This window comes from Rousettus aegyptiacus, unplaced genomic scaffold (assembly GCF_014176215.1).
Source record: "Rousettus aegyptiacus isolate mRouAeg1 unplaced genomic scaffold, mRouAeg1.p scaffold_m13_p_9, whole genome shotgun sequence".
Taxonomy (NCBI): Eukaryota; Metazoa; Chordata; class Mammalia; order Chiroptera; family Pteropodidae; genus Rousettus; species Rousettus aegyptiacus.
Genome location: NW_023416312.1, coordinates 49543823 through 49551328, shown reverse-complemented (window position 1 = coordinate 49551328; position 7506 = coordinate 49543823).

The window sequence follows — 7506 nt, the reverse complement described above, 5'->3', positions numbered from 1 at the left end:
GGAGAGACTTTTTTTAGAAGAAAAAATATGGATCAAAAACATTAATAAAGAATAGTAATAACTACATATCTATAAAGAAAGTTTCTCAAATGGAAAAGAATTAAGTGCTCCAACCAAAATATAGAGTGGCTGAATGGATAAGAAAACAAGACCCCTACATATGCTGCCTACAAGAGAATCACTTCAGATTAAAAGACACGCAAAGACTAAAAGGAAGGGGTTGCAAAAAGGTATTGCCTTGATAGACCTAGAGGTTATTGCACTGAATGAAGTAAGTCAGATAGAGAAGACAAATACCACATGATTTCACCTACATGTGGAATCTAAAGAACAAAATAAACAATAACAAAAATAGAAACAAACACAGATACAGAGAATATTTTGAGGTCTGTTAGATAGGAGGGGTATTGGGGGAATGGTGAAAAGGGGCAAAGGGATTAAGAAGTACAAATGGATAGTTGCAAAATAGTCATGGAGATATAAAGTGTAGCATAAGGAAATAGTCAACGATGTTGTAACAAATATGTAAGGGGGAAGGGGTGCTAGATCATTTTGTGAGTTATATGGATATCATATAGTTATATAGATCTCTAATCACTATGCTGTACAACTGAAACTAATATATTATTGTATGCCAATTATAATTGAAAAAACTCATTGAATTGTACAATGTAAATATGAGCAACTAATTGTTTATTATGTTTCAATAAAGCTGTGAAAAAAAAGGCTATTAGTATAAATTATATAGAGTCCCACACCCACCCATACTCCCCAACCTGCCACCGGGCTATGAACATTGGCTGGAAAATAAAAAAGCAGCACCCCAGTAGATAGAATTAACAATACATGAGTCCTATGTATTACATCTTTCCACTATTTCTTGTCAGTAGTCAGCACCCAAACATAGCCCTTCTTTTTATTTTTGAACATCTAATTGGCTTTATGAAGCAATTCATGAATCGGGCAGCATTTTGTCTAACAACTAGAAGGGTGATCCCCAAACACAGTCTTTTTCAATCCTCAATATTTTTTTTACAGATATGTAAAGATTTTTAAGATTTGGTATGAAGTCATAAAACTAATTATTAGGACTTATTCTAAGCGAATAATATAGGACTGAGAGTTAATTTTTAAAGATGTTATTTGTCTTAAATATTTTTCTGGCTATTTTACTCTAAACAAAAATGACTGTCAATTAAAACTATTACTACATCTACATATGTTTATTTATATCTTGTTTTGGTGAAGTTAAAAAAATGAATCAATAATTATCCCAAACATTTATATTACTTTCTAAGGTACTTCTAGCAATATAGGGATTTATGGGGGGAACTTCTGCTACATTATGAAATGAGAAATTTACACTCAGGTAATAATTTATTTAAAATATTTTTTTTCTCTAATGTTTCTTTTAACATTCCTTTACAAATCAAGAATTTTTAAAAAGTGTAAAGCAATATTAATTTAATTTTGGTTTAATCACTGTGAAAATAAATAAAATTTGATAAATACATTAAGATTACATTGGTTTCCCATGATTAGCTTCATTATTAAGAATACCAAGTGACACTACTACTATTACTGACATTTCAAATGCCAAAATTTCCTTCTAATTAAAGTAAATATGTTATTGATCCCTTGTTTGTATTTTATATTCAATAATTGCAAAGATTAATATTTTTTCTAAATAGTGCACTTGTTCATTGGATAAAATTTATATGTGAAAATTTAACTTATGAGTTGGCAAATTTTATTTTATTTTTTATTTATATTATTTATTAAAACAACTCTTCTGTGAAACAATAGATTTGAAAACCAGGGTGAATAAAAACACAATCTTACCCAAATGGGAAGGTGTATTAGATAAATGAGGCAAAGGAAGACACCAGATTCTACTTCTTGTAGGGACCCCCAAAATAAGCTATCTTATCCCTCATCAATTAAGGGTACAGCATAAGAAATTAAATGAGGTTTAAGGTTTTATTTATCTATTTTTATTTTAAAATTTTATTTTTTTGTTTAAAATTTGTGAAAATATGCATCTTACCCTATCTGTATTTATAGAAATAAAATATTTTATTTTAATTTTTATTATTTATTTATTTTATCATTAAATGCAATTTTTATTTTTATTCTATGTGTAGAAATAAGTAAAAATTTGTCCTGCACCACTTCAACTGTCATACCAATAACAATTAATTGCACTAACTTATTGGTTAGAACTATTGGTTGTAACCATTCAAAAACATGTGAATAAGTTTAATAGAAAAAGGGAACCGCAGGATACCTCAGGCCCTGGAGTGTTGGAATATGGCCAGGCCTCAGGAAGGGTTTACAACCAACTGGGGAAAAGCAGAATTTTCCACAATGTATCCATATTCTGCCCCACACCCCACCTCTGCTTCTCCCTGCATCTGCTGCATTCTACTCTTTCTGCAGATTGATTTATTCAACTTCTCAGCTGACATGAGAAGCAAAAGGTGGCTGTTCCGTCATTTCCTATTTTGAGCCTTTTCATTCAGCAGACTTGCCCAAACTAAATTAGACCTCCTAGTTATAGCTTCAAATCCTTGGGAGAGATGATGTGCTTGTCCCTGTATAAGTCACCATCCATTCATCTGGGGTGAAGGGTCAAGTCACATAGTACAGCTATAGGCTCCTGGATGTAGGTGGGTAATGGGGGACATGGGAGGGGAGGGCTGGTAGTAAGGGACTCAGGGATTCCTTTTGAAAGTCAGTGACACTCCTGAGGGTGCTATTGCAACTTATTTACTGACAATTATTTACTCACACATTTCCTTTACTAGACTTAAGGGCAGTACTATTATTTATTTGTTCTGTCAATATCAAGCTCATTGCCCAACCCACAGTAAGTACTTGATGCATGCTGGATATATAAATGAAAGTTTTTACCATGATATTTATTTTATTTTTTATATTACTTTCAGGTGTCTAGCACAATGGTTAGACATTCATATAATTTACTAAGTGATTCCCTCAATTAGTCTAGTACCTACCTGGTACTATACATAGTTATTACATCATAGCTGTTATGTAACTACTAATTCGTACTTCTTTATCCCTTAACATTTTTCACCCAGCCCCCCACCCCCCTCCCATCTGGCCATCACTGGTTTGTTTTCTGTATCTAAGAGTCTGTTTTGGTTTTGTTTGTTCATTTATTTTATTCCTTAGAGTCCATATGTAAGGGAGAGCATATGGTATTTACTTTTCTCTGTCTGACTTATTTCACTCAGCATAATACCCTCTATGTCCATTCATGTCTTTGTAAATGGTAAGATTTCATTTTTATGTGGCCAAGTAATATTTCATTGTATATATGTACCACATCTTCTTTATCCAATCATCTACTGATGGGCGCTGAGATTGCTTTCATATCTTGGCTACTGTGAATAGCACTGCTGTGAACATAAGGATGCAGAGATCTTTTCAAATTAATGTCTTTTTTTTTCAGATAAATATCCAGAAGTGCAATTTCTGGGTCACAAGGTAGTTTTATTTTTAATTTTTTGAAGAACTTCCAAACTGTTTTTCATAGTGGCTGTACCAATTTACAATCCCACCAACAATGCATGATGATTTCCTTTATTCTACATCTTCACCAACACAGTTTGTTGATTTATTGATGATAGCCATTCTGACAGGTGTCACGTGATATCTCATTGTAGTTTTAATTTGCAATTCTCTGATGATTAGGGACATTGAGCATCTTCTCATATATCTATTAGCCATCTGTTGTCCTCTTTGGAGAAATGTCTACTCAGGTCCTTTGCCCATTTTTTAATTGGATTGTTTGTTTTATGGTGTTGAATTGTATGAGTTCTTTATAAATTTTGGATATTAGCCCTTTATCAGATATATCATTGCCAAATATTTTCTCCCATGTAGTAGGCTGTCTTTTAGTTTTACTGATGGTTTCCTTTTCTGTACAAAAACTTTAGAGTTTGATATAGTCTCCATTTGTTTATTTATTTATTTATTTTGGTTCCCCTTACCTGAAGATACATATCAGAAAAAAATATTATTAAGAGTAATGTGTGAGAGTTTACTGCCTATGTTTTCTTCTAGGAGTTTTATGGTTTGGGGTCTTATATTTAAGTCTTTAATCTATTTTGAGTTTATTCTTGCATATGAAGTAAAAAGGTGGTCCAGTTTCATTTTTTTGCATGTATCTGTCCAGTTTTCCCAACACCATTGATTGAATAGACAGCTTTTACCCCCACTGTATATTATTGCCTCCTTTGTCATAGATTAAATGACCATATAAGTGTGAGTTTATTTCTTGTCTCTCTATTTTGCTTCATTGATCTATATGTCTGTTTTATACCAGTACCATGCTGTTTTGATTACTATAGCCTTGTAGTATAGTTTGATATCAGGTAATGTGATACCTCCAACTTTGTTCTTCACAGGTTGGCAAGTTTTTGATAATACATGACCTAAACTTTAAATAATGTATAATATGATGAAAAAAAATCTCACAATTAAACAAAATTAATCTAAAAGTTAAGCCTGCATTGTAGTGGAGTCTAAAAATGAAAATCTAATTATGTTTAGGCATGACTTAAGCACTATAAAGGCTGCCCAAATGGATTCATGTGCCAAAACAAATAAATAAAAACAAACAAACACATGAAGGATAATAACTAGGAAGATTGTTGCTCAAATCCGGAAAAATGATTTAAAAGCCATTCAAATGATGAAAGAGAGGGGCAACCTTTTGAAAGTCATTGAAAGGGCTAATATTTTTCTATCATTGAAATGTGTAAAAATTAAGGAATTCATATTAAGTCTAGGTATCTACACATTTCAGGAAGTGTGAATTTAAGTTGGTCACTTGTTCTTGAAAGTATATAAGTTTAAAAAGGAGAGAAAAGATATTTAGTAACTATATAATTTGTTAAATTAAAAATGCATACTACAACTTCTAGAGTATTCCCTAAAAGAATAGAAATTTAAAAAAGTTTAACTTCTTAACTGAAATGAGGATAAATATAATAAGAGAAAGAAATTAATTCTTAGAAAAGTGAAAACGGGAAAAAATCACACAGTAAATTGAGCACAGCATAAAATATGAAGTGATATAAGTTAATTCAATTGCATCACTGATTATAAAAAAAGTAAATGGACATCCCATCTTGGAAAAGACACAGTAAACACATTCTATTTTATAACTATCATTAATCACAATAAAGAACTCTGAACAAAATATATCAATCAATCAACTAGCAGAAACATTTGAAAAGTGGAGAAAAGAGGAAGACTGGGTGGGAAACTTGGAACTCAAAGAGTGACCTAGTAGTGAGTTACCTGATTTATATTTTGTTTGTGTTTGCTTTTCGTTTTGTCTCCTTTATATCCTGGACTGAATACTATAGAAGCCCACAGCCTGGACATGCCAATGGGAACAAACAAAATATAGCCCAAGAAATGCCTACTATTTCCAGAAAAAGAAATGAGAAGAGAAATGGGAGAACAGAAAACTTTTAAACTTACTTGTCATTCTCCAGGTGAACACTAAGAAAATCCCATGCCCCACCCTCCATGTGGTAGCTGGAACCTTGTCTTTTACCCTAACCTGCAATAACAATTTGACAACTTTTCTCAGTTTATCCTGTGAATTGAGCCCTGCCTTCTATCCTTTACCAATAGTATGAGGTAGTACTCCTCCTTAGCACATTCCATGAGCAGAATCTTGTCTCCTACCATTTCTTTGCAATAACTAAGAAGTAACATACCCAAAGTCAAGTTTGTGGACAGAATCTTGACTTTTATTATCACGCTATAATAATAAGGCTGGATGACTTCCCAGTAAAATTTATGTAGAGAACTCCAATTTTAATTCCTGACCTGCAGTAACAAGAGAATGCTCTTCTCCAATTGAATATGTAAGTAGAGCCCTATTACTCACTCATGACCCCATGACCTTTATGTAGTAGGTGGTATCCCCTACAGCTGAGTATATAAATGGACCCCTATCTACCATACCTATCTTGCAACAGAAAGCTGATAACCTTGCCATTCTGCAACAGGCACAGTGGCTACAGAAACTGTGAGGTGAAGCCCCATTAACTAATCCTGCCCTGCACTCATGCAAGCAAAGGTAGCACCACTCTAGTGTATGCTACACAGGTTATAAAGTGGAATCCTGTCTTCTGGATAATACACAAGTGAGAAAGAGAGAATAGCACTTCAAACGTTTTATATTCTAAATTGACATTTGACTCACAATCAACAAAAATGAGATAATACATGCATTCTAAATCTATACAGGTTTATTACTTGCTAAAACAGTTTTAAATAGGTTAGATTTTTACAAGAAAATATTCAACATTTCAAGAATACAGTTGACAACTGTCACATTAATAACCAATAAAAATATCTCAAACGAGTAGACAACAGATGTCAATTTCAAGATGACACATGCTGCAATTATACAAAGATTTTAAAATGGCTATCATAAAAATGATTAAATTAGAAATTGTAAACACTACTGTAGCAAATGAAAAACTAGAAGGTTGCAGCAAAAATAGAAGGCATTAAGAAACAAATGGGAATTTTAGATTGGAAAAAAAGTTGAAATTAAAAAAAAAAACTGTCTTTCCTTAAAAGACTTAATTTGCCAAAACACACATAAGAATAAATAGGCAATCTGAATCGGTCTATATCTATTAAAGAAATTGAGTCAATAATGAATAAACTTCCAAACAGAAAGCACCATGCCCAGATGGGTTCATTGGTGAATTCTACCAGACATTTAAAGAAGAAATTATACCAATTCTAATATCTCTTTCAAAAAATAAAAGCAAAGAGCATACTTTCTAACTCCTTCTGTGAGGCCAGCATTATTGTAATACCAAAACCAGATGAAGATATTGCAAGGAAAGAAAACTTTGGACTAATATCTTTCACAAATATAACTGCATACATTTCTCAACAAAATATTAGCAAATCGAATTCAATAATGTATAAAAAGAATTAATTATACACCATTATCAAATGGAATTTATTCCAAACATGCAAGACTGGTTCAAATCTAAAAATTAATTAATATAATTCACTAGTGTAATCAGCTAAAAATCGTATATATACATATATACATATACATTTATATATACATATACATATACATATATATAGTTACATTAATAGATACAAGAAACACTTTGAAAAAACTCCAATACTCATTTGTAATAAAAATTCTCAGTAAACCAGGAACAGAAGGGAACTTGATAAAGAATATGTACTAAAATAAAAACAAACAAAAAAAACCCGGCAACTAACATCATGCTTAATAGTGATAAATTTAGTTTTTTCACTATGATCATGTACGAGGCAAGGATTTCGCCTCTGATCACTGCTTTTCAACTTTGTACTGAAAGTTATAGCTAGCTAATGCAGTAGACTAGAAGAGAGAATAAAAGCTATACAGATTTGGAATGAAGTGATAAAATTGTTTTTGTTTGTAGATGACATAAACATATG